Source organism: Talpa occidentalis, unplaced genomic scaffold, assembly GCF_014898055.3.
Source record: "Talpa occidentalis isolate TD23 unplaced genomic scaffold, MPIMG_talOcc4v2.1 talOcc4.4, whole genome shotgun sequence".
In the NCBI taxonomy this organism is placed as follows: Eukaryota; Metazoa; Chordata; class Mammalia; order Eulipotyphla; family Talpidae; genus Talpa; species Talpa occidentalis.
This window is the reverse complement of record NW_023604295.1, coordinates 59,218,913-59,243,863: the sequence shown is the minus strand read 5'-3', so window position 1 is coordinate 59,243,863 and position 24,951 is coordinate 59,218,913. Positions and strand designations below refer to the sequence as shown.

Here is a 24,951-nt window from a genome sequence, read left to right as displayed (position 1 = left end):
GCTGACTTCATTCACTGCAGCTTGTTCAATCCATTAAGGCGTCATTTAAAATAAATTCTATGAGAAAGCACACATCTTTGCCTCTAATTACAAAGACTGAAGACTGTATATCAAAGCAGATTTTAAATATTTGTATCATAATTGGACATAAACTGCTCTGAACATCTGCTTAATATCAAGAACAAGAATGACATATCTTTTATTCTAGTTATGTTTAATGGAAAAGTCAGAAATTGTGCCCATAATATACTGAGAGTTTAAGCCTGGCCTTCCTTTTCTTTAAGAAAGGGGTTTCAGGGATTTGATAAATGAGAAAAAGATGGTGAGTCAGCCACTTAGTACATCAAGGAGCTCATGATATATGATATTCTATCCATCATCAGTCATTTATACTTAAGTAAATAGTTTTGGCTTTGTATTAACTGAGATGAGTCAATCCTACTGATAGACAATCGAAGCATTTTGTTGTACTCTTTATGTACAATATTGAATCTGGGGTACTATGTTTGGCAGGTTCTGAATTCTGTGGTTATCCAGTTAGGCCAGTATTTAGTAGCCATGTGGGAATACAGCATCACCAGAAAACAAAACAAAATAAAAACGCAGTATTCATTCGTAAGACTTCCTCACTTTACTGAGATAGCTAATGGGAAATTAATACAAGACAATATTCTGAGTATTTTATATACCTGTCTTCGATAAGCCCAGATGGCAATGTGGGCATCACAACACCTTTTTGACTTTAATGTTCTTCCATCCAAAAAAGCCTATATTGTGGAAGTCTGTTCAGACTATCATAAACATAAACAGACTGAGTCTCTTAACAATAGATACTTATTTTTTAATTTTTATTTTCTTTACATTTTTACTCCATTATAAATCCATAGTTTAGGAATCTGGTACCTTTTCTTTCTTCTCATCTCAAATATTTATTTATTTATTTATTTATTTATTTATTTATTTTTAACTTTTTTTTTTTTTTAAAGATTTATTTATACAAGCACTGGGTACAGTCAGAAGCGCGGGAGGGTGAGAGAATTCACCAGAGCCAGAGCAGGGAGCAGAGCAGGCAGAAGGACTGAAGTACACTGCTGAGGGGAGCAGCGGGTGGCAGGAGAGGTCTGCGAGCCATGTGGGACCCTCACCCTGTGGCAGGGGATCGAACTGGCACTGCAGACGCTGCGGGCAGCTTCGCAACCCAGCGCTCAACCACTGCACCACCGGGGAGGCCCTCAAATAATTTTTTACCTAATCAATTTAGGATTACACATTGTATCACAAATGTGAAAATAATAGTATTGTTAGTAGCCACATCATTATATTATCAATCTTATTTATATAGTTACCAAAATGATTAATTTCATTGCCTTACTTTGATATTATACTGACAGTTTGAAGTCATTACTAGTGATTAGGTTCTTAATAAATTATTCTTAAAGAATGTATTAATTTGGGCCTCCCCTGGTGGCACAGCGGTTGAGCGCTGGGTTGCGAGGCTGCCTGCAACCACTGCAGCACCAGTTTGACCCCTGCCACTGGGGAGGGTCCCATAAAAAAAGAAAAAAGAAAAAAAAAGAATGTATTAATTTCTGAAAACTAAAATAAGGGCAAACTATGGTGATTCTGACCAAATAATTCTACTCTTAAATTTATTTCTTCTTTATCTTTTTTTTTTTTTTTTTAATTTATACAAGCACTGGGTACAGTCAGAAGCGCTGGAGTGGAGGGTGAGAGAATTCACCAGAGTCAGAGCGGGGGCAGAGCAGGCAGAAGGACCGAAGTACACTGCTGAGGGGAGCAGCGGGCGGCAGGAGAGGTCTGCGCGCCATGTGGGACCCTCCTCAGGTGGCCCGGGAGCAGCCGGGAATCGAGCCAGCTGCGGGCAGCTTCGCAACCCAGCGCTCAACCGCTGCGCCACCGGGGAGGCCCCTTCTTTATCTTTTTTAACTAAAGTAACTGGCTTATAATATTATATATGATTCAGAAATATAGGATCCTGCCTTTTCAGGTATATGCTACCATAACACACCCACTACCAAGGCATTCCATCATAGTCCATTTGGCACCTCTCCCTCTGGTAGTCAAAGTTTCACAGTCTAATTTCTAGGTGGGTTTTTTTTTTTTTTAGTTTTTCCTTTTTATTGCTGCATAGTATTCCATTATAATATATATATATATATATATATATATTTGCTTCTATAAATTGGTTATTGTAAATAGTGCTGCAATGAACAGAGGAGTTCATATATCACTTCCAAGTAGTGTTTCAGTATTATTCAAGTAGATACATAGAGTAAAATTTCAGGATTATAAGGTAGATATATTTTTACTATTTTGCGAACCCTCCATAGTGTTTTATACAAAGTCTGTACTAGTCTACATTCCCACCGATAGTTTAGTAGGTTTCCTTTTTCTCCACAATCTTGCCAAAACTTGTTATTTCTATTTTTTTTATATCAAACCTATTCTACAGGTGTGAGGTGATATCTCACAGTGGTTTTGATTTGCATTTCTTGGATGATAAATGATAATGAACTTTTTTTCATGTGCCATTTGAGAATTTGTATGTCTTTGGAGAAGTGTCTAATTCCTCTGCCCATTTTTTGATTAGGTTATTTGTTTTATTTTTCTTAACTTGTATGGGCTCTTTATAGATATTTGATATCAGATAATTGTCACATATATGATGTGCAAATATTTTCTTCCATTCATTAGGATGTCTTTTTGACTTACTGATAATTTCTTTTGCTGTGCAGAAGCTTTTTGGTTTGATGGAGTCCCATTTGCTTATATTCTCTTTTGTCTTTCTTGCTGTTGGATTCAAATGCACAAAAACATCACTTAAATCATTGCCTCAGAGACCTCATCTCCAAATTCAGTCACATTGAGAGTTAAGGCTTTGCCATATGAATTTTGGAGGGACATGATTAATTCTATTTTATCATCCAGACCTACATCAAATTCTAGATCCAAGCAGAAGTCATTCTTGAAAATGAAATATACTGGCAGCAGGAGTGTTATCTCAGTGTTTGATAATGGATGTATGGATCTACACTATATACTTTATTGTATCCTTCCTCTTTTACCCTTTCAAACAATTCAACATTTAATTGACTAAGTGTACTTTATAAAGAAGAGTAACTGCTTCTACACTTGCATATATACTTGCATATAATAAAAAAAAAACAGACTTCAGCACTATGATTCTCTTTTTAATAGCCTTAATATCTCATAGTTTGGCAAAATTTGAAAATTGAAGTTGTTTGCTTTTATCTCTAAGAGAAACACAAAGATTTCAAGTTTCACTTCATCCATAGACACAGAGATAAGATATATCAATTTTTCTAAGGGAAAACTCAACCACAAACATAAGATATTTGATATTAATAATAGGTCACCATATTCAGGCACACTAAGCAAATAACAACAATAAAAAAATGAAACATACAATGTATATAAAGAGCATTTCAGTAAAATGAATAAGTTATTTGAGTTATCACAAATGCCAAGTCATTCATCCACCAGAAATATGTGCCATTATGGATAAATTATTTTATGATCCTTCGATGATTCTTTTCATGAAAAGGGTTTTCTTGTCTTACACAATGACAGGAGTTTTCTTGACTTAAACCCCCCCCCACACACACACACACTTACTCATACACTATCTGCTGATTAAGTTTTTTAATAATAAGGAAAATTATATTGTATAAAACCCTTTTAAAAATCATCTAAACTCTAAATTCTGGCCATGGTAGGAAGACAGACAAAAGCACTAACTTTATTTTTCACCCAAATTTTAAAACCATGCACACCTTAAAAAGAATACAAAGAAAAAATTGTTCATCTCTTTTACAAAAGTGTAAGTCACATTTGAAAAGAATTCAAATAACACCTTAAGTGTCACCCAATAAACTTACCTTGTATAATTCGGCCAGGATTCAGTCATAAAATCTTATCATTTATAAGGGTGAGCACATTACTTTGATGAAGCTGTGCCTTCAGAATTCATACACCTACTGGGCTTGATTGTAGACTTCTTGAGTTGTACTACGAGAGAGGAGAGATCAAAGATTATAATCCTTGCTCCAGGTAAACTACTTTGCATAGACTTTATTCTAGGTCCCATTTTCTCTTTCCTTTGAAGATTAATGCTTAAAGTGTTATAATTTGCCACTGTCACAGACTTAAATATACCTTGACAATAATGTTACCATTATAGTAACATTTGATTCCCTCAATTTCAAGAAAAATTTTTAATGGTCCAGCTAGGTTTTAAGAAAGTATCAAACCTCAAAATCTCCATACTTATTTCAATTTTGGATAGTAACATTTTTTAGGTAACTACCAAAATATCAGTAATTTTAAACAATCAATATTTAAATAATATTCTCAGGGATCTATTTGGTACCTACACTAAACTGATTATATTTTTTAATCAGTCATATGAGAATGTGTTCCTTATTTTTTTTAAAGTGTTTAAAACCTGAAAGGAATGCTAGTAATCATAATTAAAGATTGCTTCATGTCAGGAAGAATTAACTTGCACAACTAGTTGACATGCAATCACATCTATAGTCTAGTTTAACAAATCACAAATTGGGGTCAATTTCCAATGTTCCAGAAAATATTCTGAAGGGAGCATATCAGGGAATTTGGTTATAAAGCAAAAATGTTTAGTTTAGCTTTTCTAGCAAATCATTTTTCCTTTAAAAGTATGAGGTTTGGGAAAGACCAATAGACAATTAGAGTTTAGTTTAAGAATATTTACAAACAACTTGCAGGGTGGTGTCTTTTTTATCTTAATGGCAAAGGGGTCAAAAGAAGGAAAATACACAGAGAAATGACATGGTCATATTTCATGTAGAAATATCATTTATGAGTCAATATAAAAAATTAGTTAAAAAGAAAAGCAGAGGCCTCCCTGGTGGTGTAAGGGGTAAAGTCTCAGCACTATGAAGCTATCAGCAGTCACTGCTGCAAGAGTTTGTTCCCTGGCCAGGGAGCTACCCACATGGAGCAGCAGACCTCTCTTGTCTCGCCCACTGCCCCCCTTCAGCAGTGTATTTCAGTCAGTCTGCCTGTTTTGCTCCCCATTCTGTCTCTGGTGAATCCTCTCACTGCCCTGCACCTCTGACCTATATCCCAGCTCTTGTATGCATAAATAAATAAATCTTTAAAAAAAGGAAAAACAGCTGAATATATACACTGCATTTCAGACACAGCACCATTAGAAAATAAATGTTAGTTTGTTGTTGTTGTTATTTTGCTAATGATAATTATATTCAACATTTACTGAGACATTTCTTTGTGGCCCATTTCTAAGTGCTTTGCATGTTTGATAGTATTCTATTCCATATAATGGCTAAGATATAATTCTGTTAAATTTATAGTAAAGAAACTGATTATTAGAGAACATAAGATAAATTGGTTGATATTACAACAATGTTGGCTGTGGTTTCAAAATCTGAACATAGAACACCAGTTTCTCAAATTTGTGGTAATAATTGCTGCTGTATACTATAAATGAGAAAGGTTTCTTTATCCAAAAGCACCCCTTATAAAGACAGTAGGAAGGGGAAAGCATTTTATGTGTTGACATAGTAATACATTTATTTAAAATTCATTAGTATTTCAAAGTATACATTATTTTAAAGTAATGAGAATGGCATACATATGGTTATATTAATATGATATTGTATCTGCTTATAGACAACTGTCTTTTATAAAGAAATCATTTAGTTTTATACACAACAAGACACATAGCAAAATGTTAAAAATTAAATGAGATGTTCTTGTCCTTTATTATGATAGTCATTTCTTAATACTACTACTTTATCTTTAAAAGAAAGATAAAAGAACAATAATGACTCAATGCAAAACCAAAACAAATAACAACAACAAAAATGTTTGTACTATTGGACAATTTTTACAATTATCAAATATTAAAACATAATATAAGGATTCTGTTATCTTTGGAAATATATGGGCACAAGAACACCAAAATAAGAAACCAATTTTTTAAAAAATCACTAAGTCACCAGACAGCAATCAACATGAAGAAATTTAGAAGACAGCCTCCCTGGTGGCACAAGGGGCTAAGACGCAACCTATGAAGCTATCTACAGCCACTGCAACACGAGTTCGATCCCCGGCAAGGGAGCTACCCACGTGGTACAGCATGTCTTGCCCGCTGCTCCCCTCAGCAGTGTATTTCATCAATCTGCCTTTTCTGTTCTCCACTCTGAGTGGAGAAATTAGGCACTGAACTGAAATTCAAGGATTTCCTAGTGTTTGTATTTAAATTCCTACTAAACTGCAATCCTACCTCCAATAAATCAACTCCTGACTGCATCATAATGATAAGCTGTCATTCTAGGTGGTTAGAGGAAAGTATGTTGAGTGTTTCTACAAAGAAAAGGAGAGGGAGAAGAAGAGAAAAAGACACATGGAAAAAGAGGAGAGAGTAATAGGACCATACACATATGTATATAAACTTATGTGTGTATATATCTATATTTATGTATTTACCAATTCACTGATTTGTATCTATATTTATATCATAGTATAACTTCTATGTCTCCTTAAAGAATGATGATGCTTTATATAAATATAAACTATTTTTAAAATATAAAATTATATAGTATTAAATACATAAAATTTAAAAATAAATATATAATATAAAAGTTTGAAAATATGAAACATGCAAAGAATCAGAGAGGTGTGATCCACAGTCAAAATAAAATTCATACAAAGACGCACTTATTACCTTAATTTGAGAAAATTGCCATCACCTGCCCTTTATAAGGCAACATTCTGAATGTTACATCATAGTTGCATCCTGTGCCTGGGATTAGCATTAGCTCAATTGTCTATTCTTTCCCTAGTGTATTATGCACTCATATTTGTAGATCGACACAGATCAACTCAGAATGCTGGATATAAAAAATATATTTACATTCATAGTCATTTTAAGAATCCTTTCTCAAGTAATTCAACTTTCTCATCACTTTGGGGAACAAGTTTTGTGAAATGATTCAAATATAAGAATTAGATGAAATTCTGTGATTACTTATTATAGTGACTCAATTTAAGATTCTGTGCAGATGTGGATTTTAATACTTTTTCAGGTGTAATTAAGCATCCATTTTAGTAGACTTAACATCTATTTCAGTCATAGTGAAAATATGACCAATTAGGTAAGAGCAAAGAAGATTGCTTGTAAAGCTATTATATTAACTGCTGTCACCCATTATAATCAGACTTGTTAGTACTCATTAGTACATGATGGTCAAGTGCTAATACTTGTTCTCTGCTATCCTCACATTAAATAACCCCTATAATATGCAACAAGTCCTATTTCAGTAGTGATATTCATACCTTTGTTTCTGTCTTAACAGATCAATGCTACAGTAGCAAAGCCTTGCTGAAGGGTGTTTCTGATGGATATTTTGGACATATATTTATCATATAGGAAAGCACATGACAAATCCCTTCAAGAAATCTTTCAACCAGCCTTTGGATGCTTTCCTTTAACCTATATGAAAGAAATTCTAGAATCTCCACTTCATTTAGTGTATTTAGTATGCAACTAGGTACAGGCTTCTTGTCAAATACCTGAGCATTATCTTATAATCGCTCCCAGAATCTGGGTCATATACCCACACTAAAACACTTGGCTTAATTTAAAATTGTATTTTTTCTTTTTCTACACATTTAAAATATGCTTCTGCATATAGTTTTCATGTAGCTTTTGTATAATTTAGAAACATTTTACAATTACTTTACTGTGTATTTTTTTTCTTATATGCTGGGTAAGATTTTTTAACTGTGCCCTTAGGCACATTTGAATCTAAGTCTAGTTATTTGTTTTAAGGAAACGGGAAGCAGCAGAAATTAGCCATCAGGAAAACTGTGATCAATTTACTAAAATGAAACATAGTAAAGAAAATAAAAATAATAATAAAACATTGCATCAAGCAAGGTGTCAAACAAGGGAAATGCATTTATCAGGGAGAGAATGAGGCACTTTGGTTAGTAAATGTTACTCAGGTGCTTTCTGACAATGTAGGGATGCCCAGAATAATTTAATACCACACACATATTTCCATTCTAATTGTTAAACTTATGTCCAAAACAATATAGTTAACATTCAGATAAGGGTGAGAATTTAACTTATAATTAAATAACTTACATGGCTTGACTCGGACTGTTATAGCTGTTGATTGATCTTGCTCCTACAAGTACTATTAGTGTGTGTATGAGAGAGAGTGTATATGTGTGTGTGTGTTTGTGTGTGTATGTAGTCAAAAGGGCTTCCTGACATTGTGTCCAGAGTGTCACAGTGGAAACATGATGGACCCTTAACCCATAGGTCAAATTTCTGCTATTATGGTCATATCTGATCTAAAGTTTTCTTCTAAAGTCTTTTCTTGTAATATTCATTGTGGTCACATGTTTAGGCTTTCCCTTCATTCTTCATTATTCCAGTTTTAATGGTCTTTTGACCAGTCATCCATCAGGTCTACTAAAGGCTGGCTCTCAATAGGTACTCTATTCTAGATAACGCTGAGAGATAATTTAAGTAAATATTTTGCTTTTATATGCAATATATTAATGTTATTCCATTTAATTTTCAGGGGTGAGGGATCGTTCCATACAACAAACCAGATGATAATCTTTTTTTAAAACATTGTTCTATTTTTTTATTGAGATAATGTTGACAACACTCAATATGACTTAGAGCCATAGGTTAACATATCTTCATTTACATGTTACCACACCACATAAACAGCTAAAGCACCTATAATCCTCCACCACTTTCTGGGGCCTCCCCGGTAGCCTAGGGGTTGGGTCTCAGTGCTGTCACCACTGTACCCTGAGTTTGATCTCTGGCCAGGGAGCTAGACCACATGTGGCACAGCAGACCTCCCCTATTGGCCCACTGCTCCCCTTAGCAGTGCATTTCAGTGGATCTGCCTGTTGTGCTTACCACTGTCTCTGGTAAATTCTTTTCTTTCACCCCTGGACCTCTGTCCTACACTCTGGTTCTGCTATGAAAAAATTATTAAAAAAAGAATGATTTGAAAAAAAATCCTCCACCACTTTACACTGTGCTGCCTATCCCCTTTATTGCCAACTCCATACACTCCCCTTCTTGGTAGCTTCAATTCTATAGTCAGATTTCTAGGGATTCTTTTGGTTTCATTGTGTCTTTTCCTTTGTTTTGATTTCCTTATGTCCCAAATATGAGTGAAATCTTCTGTCATTTGTCTTTGTTTTTCTGATTTATTCCAGTTAGCATAATCTCCAGTTTCATCCATGTTGCAGATTCCATAATCCTTAAAGACTAGTACTCTTTAATCACATAACTTTCATCATTCAAAACAGAGTGCAAGAAATAGGACCACCCCTAGGTATTATAATCTAGATGAAAGAGAAATAATTAGACATTTACACAAATTATTGGCAGGACTAAAGGAAGATTGAATCAAACCTCATATAAGTCCTTCAAAACTAATGCACCAAGGAAAATTCTCTGTATTTGGAGCTGGGATATTTAAAGATGTTATTATATTAAATTGAGGTCATGGTAAGGATTTCTAATTCAAGACAACTCATGCCCTCCCTTTTTTTTAAAAGGAATTGGGGCAGATAAACAGAAGAACACTGTGTGGACATCGGGGAAAAATACTCCTTATGAGCCAAAAAGAGAGATCTCAGGAGAAGCCTGCAGTCATTTTCACCTCAGATTTCTAGCATCTGGAATTGTGAGAAAACATATTACATTTGTTTAAACCATCAAATCTGCAGTGCTTTGTGATGGCGGCCCTCACAAACTAATACCCAGGTTTTTCAGGTATCTACAAGGTGTGCTAAGTAACCTTGTACAAGGTTGGGAATAGGAGTGACTGGAATATTGAATTATTAGTTGAATAGATCTTAAAACATCAAATATTTTTCATTAAGCAAAATTAAGGTCACGTGTACTTACATAAGTCTACTGGAGTCATATTTAATGTACATCAATACAGTTTATATTCTCTAAAAGTTCATTCAGCATATTCTATAATGTATTAAATAGAATTTAAGTACTATTGTCATTGTCACACACAAACACAGGCTCATAAAAGGAGAGACAAATTTATCTGGAGTTAAAACAAATTAAACTCTAAAGCTATCATACTCTCATGATCTTTTGAAGGCTCTGTATATAATTTTATATTTGTAATTTTATATTTCTTGACTAGGTAGTAAACCCCATCCACAAAATACAATGTACATCGTGTATTTGTGTGTGCTGTATCTCAATTAGAAATACAAAGATTACTGGATTCTACCTGCTCCTTCCTTTGGCTTTTCAGTTTTTAATTACTATCGTTTCCTCAAACCTATCAGAATATCTGATATTAAGTAACATCCTACAAAATCTTGTTGGCAAAAGGGAGAGGGGAGGAAAAGAAGATAGCATAACCAAAATGGGAACAAATAATTTCTCAGAAATAAAGGTGCTGTATATTTTTAAATATACCCTCCCCAGGGGGAAAAAAAAAGGAAAAGAGAATGAGGAATTAGAAGAATATAATAACACAAAGAATTTAATATTCTTTTTGGACAAGATGATCTTATTGTGAATGGCCATTATATAGTTCTACTTACGACGCTGAGATTTTAAATTGCTTGCTTTTTAAAAGTAGAGAAAACAATATATTGAATCTGTTTTATTTTTAGTTACTACTTCATTTTTAAATATGAGGCAGATTTCATTGAAATATACCTTAAAAATCATTTTTATGTGTCTTTCCAGAATGACAGAATATTCCTTCAGGCAAGAGTTAAAGACATACTCGCTTCGTTGATGCCTGCCTCTGTGTGTACTCTATTTGATTTTGTCATCAATTGGAAAAGCATCAAATAGGCGTAGATCTAAATTCAGGAGATCATTAATGTAAATCCAAACCAGGTTTACCAAGTTACAAACATAAAACTTGTACTCAGATTATAGCTACATCCCTTATGATTCAACTAACAAGTTAGATGAGGAGACAACCATATAGTTCAGCCTTGAGAGAGTTCATATTTCCTGAAGCATAATAAACAGAAGACATGGAAATAGTCTATCAGCTGTCAAGTGTGACAAAAAAATTGGCATGTAAAAGCTTGTATTTTAAGAATATCTGCTTCAAGTGTCTAGACTCTCTAATAAACAAATAAATTAATAATTCCCAAAGCTTAATTTATGTAATTCTATAAAATATTGTATGTTTAGGGATTTTAAAAGATTGCAATCTTAATTTATCAGGAAACTAGGATCAGAATGCAGAAAGTTCATTCATCAATAGGGCTATTGATTATTGAATTTTCTTTTTCCTTCTTACAGCTCTTGATACAAAGAGATAATAAGAAGGAAGGAAGTGATCATTATTAGTCCATTCACTTTTTTTAACTCATTATTTCTCTGATCCAGAAATCATGGTCTAAAGCACTGGTATATGTTATTATATCTTCCAGCCCTAAACTCAGCCTTCATAAATAGGTTGATTAGATTATATTGAATTGGTTATACTAGTTAGATTTATTTTCAGCAAAACCTTACCCAACAAAAGGGAACTTCATAAAAAAAAAATTCAAGTAGCAGATGCTGTGTGTCTGAGAACAATTCCTAAACCATTTAGGGTTGGATTTGGTCTTTGCATGAATGGAAGTGAATTACATACTGACATAAATAAACAAATATTACTGTTGTCTTTTGTTCTATTTACTTTTGTCCTTTTACAAGTAGAATAATTTTTCTATGACATATAATGGTGAGCATTTTAGAAAATCATTGAATTCTCTGCCAGACTTCAAAAGTTTAGTGTTGGAAGTAGGATAAAGGGCATGATCTTTGAGAGAAAGAGAAAGAAAGCAGAAAGTTATTACATTTGCCTGCATGCTTCAATAAGGAAAAGGGTGACTTTTGTAGAAGCAGGGAAGGAGGGTTACCAAAAATTGCTAGGCTAATAATCTGATGTATATATCAGATTATATATATATATATATATATATATAAAATATATAATTGCCCTGTTGATGAAGGAACATATATAACAACATATCACATCACCCAAAAGATAATATTCTTACTAAATATAAATGTGTAGATTACAAAGGGTAACTTATATTTAAAGAGGTGTTCTCTGACACCTCTGAATCATATGCAATGTAATAAACCTATTACCTCATAAAATAATATAAAACAAAACAAACTAAAAAAGAAAATGCCTACCTCTTTAATCTTAAATTGTATTTGACTGTATTAAGAGGAACTGAACATTCTGAATTAAGCAGCTTCAAGTAAGTTGCTTTAGTATACAGAACAATTCACAAATTCTTCAAGTTACTAAGTTAGAAAATTTCACAGAAAATTGTAACCTAAAAGAAAACTCGTCTTGGGCAAAATGTACCATCTTTTAAAAATGCATTTCAAAGGACGTTTTTCTCATTATATGAGAAATATAACATCATTACAAAATAGTTGGAAATTAATAACACTTTGAATTAAGTTTTTGAAGAGAGTTAAACCATATCTTTTTTTATTTGAAAAGAATCAGACAATGTGAATTAATGCTTTCGCAAACTACATTTATGAATGGTACTAACAAAGGGTATATTTTCAAATGAAGTATATCACTAACCTACTTTATTTGTCTAAACCAGTTATTTGAATGTTTCTGTTCACAAATCATTCTTCTCTCTTAATTTATTATCAATCTGAAGGCCACAAATAAGCAAAAGGAAGATACAGTAATTCTACCTTGTATTCTTACATGTTTTTGCTCTTTATGATTTCCTCACATTTATTACTATACTTAACTTCACTGGAAATCTATCTTATCTTTGACTTGATGTCATACTTTGACCCATTCTTTAATGGAGAGAGAGCAAATAGTTACCCAAGCTTATAGTATAGGGTGACACATCATTGATTTAAAAAGTATACATCTCTATATGGATACTCTGCCTGGTAGAACAATTCTCAAAACGCTTTAGAAGAATGTTGGACTGACTAGTCTCCATCCCCACCCAAAAAATACACATATACACACACACACACATACACATATAATATCTATATTCTTATATAATGTCCATATTCTAGTACCTGGACCTATGAAATTGACCTTACTTGGGAAAGAAACTTTGCAGAAGAAATTAGGGATCTTGAGATTGGATCATATTGGATTGAGGGTAGATACTAAATCCAATGACAGGTGTCCTTATGGGACCTTCTAAGAGAAAGGCAGAGGGAGGTTTGGGAGGCAAAAACCACAGAGAAAGAAATCAGTGAAGTTGCATGTGGAGACTGGAATTATGTGGAATATCTAAATCCAAAGGAAGTAGGAAAAGGCAAGGAAAGATTTTCCTCTAGAGCTTTTGGAGTAAGTACTGATTTGCTAACACTTTGTTATCAGATTTCTCGCTTCCAAAAGTTTTAGACAGTAAGTTTCTGTTGTTTTTAATCCACCTAATCCTGATAATTGATAACAGTAGCATTAGGGGGAAAAATTACAAAGGACATTTCTTAAAATGGAAATTTGTTGGAAAGTCAGCATATATTATTCTTTTTATTTTTTAATAAATAATTTTTTAATAAATTCTTTTTATTTTTTATTTATTTATTTACACATACAAGAACTGGGGGTGTAGGCCAGAGGTGTGGGGGGGGTGAGAGGATTCACCAGAGACAGAGTAGGGATCAGAACAGGCAGATCTACTTAAATACACTGTTGAGGGGAGCAGCGGGAAGACAGGAGAGTTCTGCTGTGCCATGTGGGTTAGCTCCCTGGTCGGGGATCGAAACTCATGTTGCAGTGGCTGGGGATAGCTTGATAGCGCTGTGTCTTTAACCCCTGCACCACTAGGGAGGCCCTATTATTCTTTTTATTAAAAATGTTTCCATATCTGTGATAATAATATCTTCTGTCTAGACTAAAATCTACAGAATTCACTATTTTACATAGAATACTTGGCTATGTGCAGAAAATGTTATTTTTCAGTTAAAAATAATGTATCTTATCTCTCTTTATATTATGAAATATTGAGTTTTAAAAATTGAACAAATGCTCATAGGGCATGTATGATCATATTTTGCATGCAAAAATGGGTATTTTAAGCCTAACTGCAAATAAGCATCTGACAATTCAACCCATGTGTGTAATTACATACATTGGTGGTTCTGAGAAAGCAACATAGACTTAAAGTGTGTTGACTTTTTGCATTCTTCCCATAAAATTTTGCTCTAGCTTGAATAGATAGGGCTTTCTGAATAAAATATTTTATCCCATATAAGCAGTGGAGTATCTGTCATCAATTGTCTTCAAGTGTTCAAACTTGATAAAGACCATTATTGCCTGAGCAATGATATAATCGTTTCCTATCTAATAAAGCAGAATAAGTGAACACTACAATTCAACAATTTATAGTATTGGACATTATCTGTGAGGTCAGATGCAGGGGACATTTCTAACTTAGGAAGATTGAGTATTCAACTTGTGCCAAGAAATACCATTTATAGAGCCAAATTCAGGCAGCAACTTGAATGCCTGAAAATGGAATCTTTCTTAGTGCAGTGTGGTGTTTAATGGCTTCATTGGACTCTACAGGGCAGTACTTGGTAATGAACACATGCTATATTATATTTCATAGAGGTTAGGGTACCTTGTTCATGATTTAAAAAGTGATTGTTTTAAACTTAATAGATTCTTCCAGAGGCTTTACTAGAGAGTAGAAGTTTACTGTTGTCCCCTGAATTGATTTTATCAGTCTGTAAATTGGTTTGTATTGTCTCCTAGGAGGCATAGAATTGTGCACATAGCATTGTTTCTGTTTTACAGAAATAATGTAGACCTGGGCATGCTATACCACCGTAGAATTGAAATATAAGATCTATCCACTTGTATCAAGTATTCATGCATTGCTTGTTTCTAAATAAATTCTAAACTAAATTGCTTTTTGCATAGTTGTCTATGCTGAACTTGTTTCTAATGTTTTTCAAAATGAACGCATTTTCCTTTATAGTATATTTCTGTATCCTAGAATAGTTAATGCTTGGATTTATCTCTTTTGATCTTTGCAACCACTCTGTGAACAGATATTTAATAACAACAATTACAATAATCCAGATTTTTCAAATTTACCAATTAAGACTATGAGAAGTTTATGAATTGCCCAGTTGCCAGATGAAACCAAAGTGAGGGTAATTCCTCTCTGATGTTCTGTCTTAAATTTCACTTTCCTCATTAGAATATCTTTGAGAAGCTAGGGATTCCTGGCACCTAAATAGGCATTTACAAAAAAAGAAAGCAAGTTAACACATGCAGAATCTGAGAAGTGAAGGAGATTGCCATTTATTTGGTCTAGTGTCCAATAAATGCAGAAATTACCTTCTATACCCTCCTTTGATATTCCCAGTGATAAAGGTACTATTAGACCTGTAGCTGTTATTCTACTGGATGATTCTATCATTGAAGCTTATTTATGTTGCTTCAGGCCTAAATCTGTAAGATGAAAGCTCTCATAAATCCCTGCTCTGCCTTGTGAACACCATATGACTTTACAAATGGGTTCGACTAAAATTCATGACACTAGTTGAAGTGATATTTAAGGAACTTCAGATTGTACAGTTAATCCTTGATTACCAGATGGAACAATTCCTTCAAAGTTACAATGAATTCTTAGAATGCGCTGTTGTATTTCCATACCTCATCAGCTGGTCTGCACCCTCACATTGTCAATTCCACAGAAAAAGTTCAATTTGGAAACATTTAATTTAAATATTTGTTTCCTAATATACGTAAACCTGAAACCACAAATACCACACAGCCTCATTAAAACCAGTAGGGTGGTTATAATTTTTAAAAAAGTAATAAGTATCAATGAGGATGTGGAGAAATTAGAATTGTTCTTTGCCAATGGAGATGTAAAATGCTTCTACCTTTAAAAAAAAAAAAAAGATTTATTTATTTATTTATTTATACAAGGTACAGTCAGAAGCGTGGGAGGGTGAGAGAATTCACCAGAGCCAGAGCGGGGAACAGAACAGGCAGAAGGACCGAAGTACACTGCTGAAGGGAGCAGCGGGCATGGCAGGAGAGGACTGTCGCACCATGTGGGACCCCCGCCCAGTGGCTGGGGATCGAACCGGCGCTGCAGAGGCTGCAGGCAGCCTCGCAGCCCAGCGCTCACCCCCTGTGTCACCAGGGGAGGCCCAAATGCTTCTACCTTTGTGAAAGACAGCTTGGTTGTTCCTCAAAATATTAAACATAGTATTACCATTTAATCCAGCAATTACACTTCTGGTTCTACATTCAAAAGACCTGAAAATGAGGACTTGAATAAATATTTGTATGTTTCTGTTTGTAGGAATACTGTTGATGATAGTCAAAAGGGAAACAATTCTAATGTCGATAAACAGATGACTGGATAAATGAAATGTGATGGATATTATTATCTTTATTTGTTCTGATGGAATATTATTATCTTTAGAAAAGAAAGGAAATCTGATGCAACATGTAAGAAATGTGAAGAAATTATGTTAAGTGAAAGAAGGCAAAAAAGGTTAAAAATGTATGACTCCACTTACATGAGGTATACAAAGGCATCAAATTCATAAAAATATAGAGGCATGCTTTATTTATTTGTTTGCTGGTTTGTTTGTTTGTTTTGTTTATACATGCACTGGGTACAGTCAGAAGCGCGGGAGGGTGAGAGAATTCACCAGAGCCAGAGCGGGGAGCAGAGCAGGCAGAAGGACCGAAGTACACTGCTGAGGGGAGCAGCGGGCGGCAGGAGAGGTCTGCACGCCATGTGGGACCCTCCTCTGGTGGCCGGGGAGCAGCCGGGGATCGAACCAGCGCCGCAGAGGCCGCGGGCAGCTTCGCAACCCAGCGCTCAACCGCTGCGCCACCGGGGAGGCCCCAAATTCATAAAAATATAAAGGATATTAGTCACCAGGAGATTAGGGAGTCAACAATAGGGATTTATAGTTTGATACCATAGCTTCAGTTTGAAAAGATAAAAAAAAATTCAAGAGAAATGAATAGTGGTAAGAGTTACTCAATAATGTAAATGTACTTAATGTCACTGAACTATACACATGAAAATGGTTATTTAGACCACTGTCTCACACCATACATGAAAATTATCTCAAAAGATGTAAGATCTGCCCATAAAATACATAGATGAAAAAACATAAGCAAAATACTTCACAACATATGCTTCAGTTATGTTTCTGTGTATTTGTACCCAAGTGCAAGAGAAAAAAAAAGATAATATAAACAATTGGGACTATATAAAACTAAAAAGCTTTTGCACCACAAATGAAACTACCACTAAAACAAAAAAGGATTCTTAGTGAATGAGAGAAAATATTTGAATATCAAACATCTGACAGGGGGTTGATATCCAAGATTTACAAAGAACTCACACAACTCGATAAAAAAATAAAACAAATAATCCAACAAAAAACTGATAAAAGACTTAATAGTCACTTCTCAAAAGAAGACAAACAGATGGCCAACAATCACATGAAAAAATGTTCACCATCACTTATCATCAGGGAAATGCAAATCAAAACCACAGTGAGATGCTACTTCACACCTGTGAGAACAGCTCATATCAAAAAGACCAGAAACAATAAGTATTAGCAAAAATGTGAAGGAAAAAGGAATCCTCATACACTGTTTGTGGGAATGTAGTCTGGCCCAACTCCTATAGAAAACAGTATAGAGATTCCTCAGAATATTAAAAATAGATCTACTATATGATCCAGAAATTCCACTCGTAGGTATCTAACCAAAGAATGCAAAAATGATAATTTGAAAGGCTATATGCACTCCTCTGTTCATTTTAGCACTATTTACAATAGACAAGTTTTGGAAACAACCTAAATGTTCAAAGATTGATGAGCTGACTAAGATGATGTGGTGTATATATAGAGAGAACGGGATATTACTCAGCTATAAAAGAAAAGATAAGCTGTTGCCATTTGTGACAACAAGGATGGAACTGGTGGGGATTATGTGAAACAGAGAAAAAACAAAGGATCAAGATTGGGCGGAGCAACATGGCGGCGAGGAGACGCTGCGAGTAAGATCTCCCATTAAAAAAAGTTAATAGGGAGGAAAAGCGGCAGGTCCCAGTGAGAACTGGGACACGGAAGATAAACGGACGACTCCAGCAAACTGCCCGAAGAAGAAAGTTGCCATAAAAGAGGACGAGAAGGGAGGGAAGCGCAGAACCCTGCTCCCCTCCCCCGCCCACAAAGTCCGCACTCTCCCACCGGCAGAGAGGAGGAAACAACAAACCAAAACGGCCAACAAGAAAAACGGACACAGCAAGCGGGACTGTGAGTGGAAAGGAACTATTGCAGCCACCACACCCCGTGAACGGGAGCTGAGGCGAACCCTGCAGGATCCGCCGCGGAGGTGAGCTCCAGGCGCCATTAAAGAGAGCCCCGCCCCCCAGGAGGAGACCAGCACCAGCACACAGCCCCGGCCGCCCTGTAAGCTTGCGCGGAAAGTGGCGCGGATCCAGACCGGATCGCAGCTGCCCAGGTCCCCGCGCCTGCGACCTAGGCTTGCGGGGAGACAGCGGTGGCCCTCCCTGAGTGAGCAGGAACAAGGCGCCCAGGCAGGGGAGCGGGATTCAAAAGGCGCCATTCCCGCGCCACTGATCTGGGCTACAGCCCGCGTCCTGGAACTGAGGGCTTTGGAACTGAGACCCGGGGCACGAAATTAGGGGCGTGGGTTCCCCACGACGGTGGGGCACAAGGCAGACACAGCACCCCAAAGCCGTTGAGGTGTACCCTACCATCCCCGCTCTGCTCCCTGTCCCACGGGGTGGAAAATCAGCTCCCCAAGGGCTCTAGGAGAGATCTCTGGCGCCACCTAGCGACTTGACCCCAGCACAGGCTACTGAAGGAGCTAGTGGCCAGCTGGGGAGTTAGCCCACACCTGGCTCCTTCCGAACAAGTAGTCTGAGCCCACAGGGAGAGCGAGCACCCACAGCCGGGGCAGACCAGGCGCGCAGAAGAGTGTGCCTGAGACCAGACGCGCAGGGAGTGTGTCCCACATCACCATTTTAGAACAGGGACATTTCTTCAGTAAAGACTACCTGCCGAAGGCTTCCTCAGGAGCCAGAGGTGAGCGGGGGAAGTTCGCCCACGCCAGACCCCCTCTGGCCTGCAGTCCAAGCCCAGAGGGGAGCAGGAACCCACCGCCGGGGCAGACCAGGCGCACAGGGGAGTGTGTCCCCACATCGGCATTTTAGAACAGGGACCTTTCTCCATTAAAGGCTGCTTGAAACTGACAGATGACTCCTGGAAGAACCAGAGGGGAACAGAGAAGCCCACCCAAGATGCCGGCCAGTCCCAACAACACAGTGTCCCAACGCATACGGCAAATTAGAAAACAGACAGTAGGGAGGAGAAGAACCACACGCAACCTAGCAACTCTCCAGAGAAAAAGCACACCACAAAAAGAAAGCCAGCCCCCAGATTGCAAAGACAATAACTTGGAAGAATTTCTGAGCCTTCCAGAAAGAGAATTTAAAATTGCCGTGATTAAAAAACTGACAGAAGTCATAAAGGAAAACAATGATAAGGGAAAAATAATCAATGATCAGAAGAATGCAATTGAGTCCCTAGAGAGGGAAAACAATGGTCAGAAGAAAGAAATTGAGTCCCTAAAGAGGGAAGTAAAAGAAATGCAGGAGATCAAAGAATTAATGGAAGAACTAAAGAATTCTGGGAAAAGCAATGAAAGCAGAATAGATGAAATGGAAGAACGAATAAGTAATCTTGAAGACACAGAAATAAAAAGAACCAAAACAGAAAAGGAAAGAGAAGTACGAAGGAAAAAGAACGAAGAAAGACTTCGGGAACTATCTGACTCCATGAGGAAAGGAAATATAAGAGTTATAGGAATACCAGAAGGAGAGGAGAGAGATGTAGGAACAGAGAAAATATTCAAAGAGATAATTGAAGAGAACTTCCCAAATGTGAAGAAGGAGCTGAAAATTGATATACAAGAAGCAAGAAGAACACCAAACTTCCACGACGAAAGGAAAAATACAGCAAGACACATAATAGTAAAGCTCCCAAGAATCCAGGACAAGGAAAAAATAATGAAGCTGGCAAGAGGGAAGAAACAGATAACATTCAAAGGAAAACCAATCAGGCTGACATCAGACTTCTCCGAAGAAACACTACGGGCAAGGAGAGAGTGGAGGGACATAGTCAACAGACTCCAAGAAAACAGATGCCAACCAAGAATACTCTATCCCGCAAAGCTCTCCTTCCTCTTTGAAGAAAGAATATGGACCTTCCCAGACAAACAGAAACTCCGGAATTTCATTGCAACTAAACCCCCACTCCAAAAAATACTACAAGGAGTCCTAAAGCCAGAACCTCAGAGGGACGAATAACAATGAAAGAAGGCCAAAAAAAAAAAAGTTATTAAAAGAATAAATAAATAAAATCAAAGGAAAGACAAACACAATGGCAAATACAGATGTTAACATATCAATATTAACTCTAAATGTAAATGGACTAAACTCTTCAATAAAAAGACACAGAGTGGCAGCCTGGATTAAGAAACAAAACCCAACCTTTTGCTGTCTCCAGGAAACACATTTAGCTACAAAAGATAAAAATAGGCTCAAAGTTAAAGGATGGAAAACAATCCTACAAGCAAATGGACCAAAAAAGAAAGCAGGAACAGCTATACTTATATCAGATAAAACAGATTTCAAACTCAAAAAGATAAAAAGAGACCCCAATGGTCACTACATTATGATCAAGGGGACAATACTTCAAGAAGAAATAACACTCATTAACATATACTCACCAAACGAAGGAGCACCAAAATATATCAGACAACTGTTGTCCTCTCTGAAAACAGACATCAGAGAAAACACATACGTAGTGGGAGACTTCAACACACCACTATCAACAATGGATAGATCAACAAGACAAAAAATAAGTAAAGAAACCAAAGCTCTAAATAAGGACCTAGAGCAATTAGGCTTAACAGACATCTATAGAACACTAAACCCCCAAAAAACGGAGTACACATTTTTCTCAAGCGCACACGGATCATTCTCCAGGATCGATCACATACTGGGGCACAAGACAAACATCAACAGATACACCAAGATTGAAATCATATCAACCATCTTTTCTGACCATGAAGGCATCAAACTAGAAATAAACCATAAAAAGAAGGCAAGGAACTTTCCTACCTCATGGAGATTAAAAACCACACTACTGGAAGACCATTGGACTAATGAGGAGATCAAAGAAGAAATTAAAAAGTTTTTTGAATTGAACGACAAGGAGGACACTAATATCCTAAATGTATGGGATGCAGCAAAAGCAGTAATAAGAGGAAAATATATAGCAATAGAAGCTCACATCAAGAAACAAGAAAGAGCGCAAAGAAACAACCTCATCTCGAAGCTCAAAGATCTAGAAAAAGAACAACAAAAAAACCCCAAAACCAGTAGAAAAAAAGAAATAATAAAAACCAAAGCAGAAATAAATGAAATTGAAACTAAAAAAACAATCCAAAAGATCAATGAAACCAAGAGCTGTTTTTTTGAAAAAATCAATAAAATAGACAAACCCCTAGCCAGGCTCACAAAGGAAAAAAGGGAGAAAGCACAAATAAATAGGATCATCAATGAAAGAGGAGAAATCACAACGGACACAGCAGAAATCAAAAGAATAATCAGTAACTACTATGAACAGTTATATGGAAACAAGTTTAACAATCTAGAGGAGATGGACAAATTCCTACAACTCTACAATCACCCAAAGCTAGATAAAGAAGAAATAGAACACCTAAACAGACCAATTACAATTAGCGAAATTGAAATGGTAATAAAAAACCTCCCCAAAAACAAAAGCCCAGGACCTGATGGATTTACAAATGAATTCTACCAAACATTCAGAGACGAATTAGTGCCTATCCTTCACAAACTCTTCCAAAAAATTGAGAAGGAAGGGACAATACCAAACACGTTTTATGAAGCCAACATTACACTAATACCAAAACCGAACAAGGACAACACAAAAAAGGAAAACTACAGGCCAATCTCCCTAATGAACACTGATGCAAAACTCCTCAATAAAATTTTAGCTATCAGAATCCAACAATGTATCCATAAGATAATTCACCACAATCAAGTTGGATTCATTCCAGGGGCACAAGGATGGTTTAACATCCGAAAATCAATCAACGTTATCCAACACATCAACAAAAAGAAATATAAAAACCATATGATAATATCAATAGATGCTGAGAAAGCTTTCGACAAAGTGCAACACCCATTCATGATAAAAGCCCTTGAAATTCTGGGGATACAAGGAACATACCTCAACATCATAAAGGCCATCTATGACAAGCCAACAGCCAGTATCATTCTCAATGGTGAAAAGTTGAAAGCAATTCCATTAAGATCTGGAACAAGACAAGGATGTCCACTCTCACCATTGCTTTTCAATATAATACTGGAAGTCCTAGCCAGGGCAATAAGACAAGAGAAAGACATCCAAGGAATCCAAATAGGAAAAGAAGAAGTCAAACTATCACTATTTGCAGACGATATGATATTATACATAGAGAACCCCAAAAACTCCACAGAAAAGCTAATTCAACTCATCAATCAGTTCAGTAAAGTGGCAGGATACAAAATCAACACGCAAAAGTCAGTAGCCTTCCTATACACAAACAATAAATCTGAAGAATAAGAAATCAAAAAGACCATCCCTTTTGTTATTGAAACAAAAAAAATCAAATATTTGGGAATAAATCTAACAAAAGAGGTAAAGGACCTATACAAAGAAAACTATAAAACACTGTTAAAAGAAATAGAAGAAGACACAAAGAAATGGAGAGACATCCCCTGCTCATGGATTGGAAGAATAAACATTATTAAAATGGCCATCCTACCAAAAGCAATATACAGATTCAATGCTATTCCAATCAAAATTTCAATGTCATTCTTCAAAGAAATAGAACAATTATTGATGAAATTCATATGGAATCACCAAAAACCCCGAATAGCCAAAGCTCTCCTGAAAAAAAAAGAAGGGAATGGAGGCATCAGACTCCCAGACTTCAAACTATACTACAAAGCCATAATCATCAAAACTGCATGGTATTGGAACAAGAACAGACATACAGACCAATGGAATCGAATAGAAAATCCAGAAATAAACCCACAGATTTATGGTCAACTAATCTTTTACAAAGGAGCAAAGAATATGCATTGGAGCAAAGAAAGTTTGTTCAATAAATGGTGCTGGGAAAACTGGGTCGCTACATGCAAAAGAATGAAGCATGACCACCACCTCACACCATACACAAAAATCAACTCAAAATGGATTAAAGAACTAGACATAAGACCTGAAACCATAAAATATATAGAAGGAAATATAGGCGAAACACTATGTGATTTGCACATCAAAGACATCTTTACAGACACATCACCCAAAGCAGTGATAGTGAAGGCAAAGATAAACAGCTGGGACTACATCAAATTAAAGAGCTTTTGCACAGCAAAAGAGACAATAACAAAAACAAAGAGAAACCCCACCAACTGGGAGAACATTTTTGCACCCAACACTAATGATAAAGGACTGATCACAAAAATCTGCAAAGAGCTGATGAGACTCAACAACAACAAAGAAAATAATCCAGTCAAAAAATGGGCAGAAGAGCTTAAAAGAAACTTCTCTGAAGAGGAAATGCAAATGGCCAACAGGCATATGAAAAAATGTTCAACATCACTTGTCATCAGGGAAATGCAAATCAAAACTACCATGAGATACCATCTTACACCAGTGAGAATGGCACATATTAAAAAAACTAGCAACAACAAATGTTGGCGAGGGTGTGGAGAAAAAGGAACTCTTCTGCACTGTTGGTGGGAGTGCAAACTGGTCCAACCACTGTGGAAAGCTGTATGGAGATTTCTGGACCTACTAAACATAGAGCTTCCATATGATCCAGCAATTCCACTCCTAGGTATTTACCCAAAGGACACAGAAACATCAATTCCAAAGAACACCTGCACCCCTATGTTTATAGCAGCACTATTTACAATAGCTAAGCTTTGGAAACAACCCAAATGCCCAAAAATAGATGACTGGATCAAGAAGATGTGGTACATATATACCATGGAATATTACTCAGCATTCAAAAAAGATAAACACATGCAATTTGCAGCAACATGGATGGCGCTGGAAGGGATCATGCTCAGCGAAATAAGCCAAAAAGAAAAAGAAAAATACCGGATGGTCTCACTCATAGCAGGAATCTAGAAAACTTAAATAAGGGCCCAGGAAAATGAATAACTACAAGAAAGTGAAAATCAAAATCAACAAAAAACTATGAACCAGAGACACTTTTAGGGGGGCGGGGTGGGAGGGGAGGGGATTGGGGTCAGAATGGGGGGGCTGCAATTGTATGGGGAATATAACAATAAAATTTATTAAAAAAAAAAAAAAAAAGGATCAGACAAAACTTTAAAAAAGGGGGGTTAACATGGTAAATTTATGTGACATATAATTTTTCACAAAAATAATATAAAGAAATGTAAGCCTACTTCATGTTTTTTTCAAGGCCTTGAAAAGATAAATTTCAAAAAGACTTAATCAGATGTATTTTATGCATGTGTAAAAATGTGTAATCAAATACAGGTCAAAAAATATCAGCAGAAAACTGAAGATCTGATAAAAGTAAATGGCATCTAATTCCAAGGATACTTGATCATGATTTGTGTGTGCAATGGATCACCTATTTCTCCATTATACATAATTCTCAAATAGCTGTTTATGTAGAATCTTTTCAAATTATGCATGCTTTTCTAAATTACTAACAGATGCAGAAAATGATAGTAAAGATG

General features: G+C 36.0%; 1 long non-coding RNA gene across 2 annotated transcripts in view; it reads right to left on the bottom strand.

Moving 5' to 3' along the window:
* The window catches only part of LOC129146746 (uncharacterized), a 421,527-nt gene that overhangs the window by 90,776 nt on the left and 305,800 nt on the right, over positions 1–24,951 (bottom strand). Inside the window, exons 3-4 of one of the 2 annotated variants that reach the window (XR_008553891.1) lie at positions 3,921–4,050; positions 2,734–2,811 (exon numbers count right to left, since the gene is read on the bottom strand). This is a non-coding gene — a long non-coding RNA (uncharacterized LOC129146746). The remainder of the gene's footprint in view (positions 1–2,733; positions 2,812–3,920; positions 4,051–24,951) is intronic. The other variant, XR_008553890.1, reaches the window with a different exon arrangement.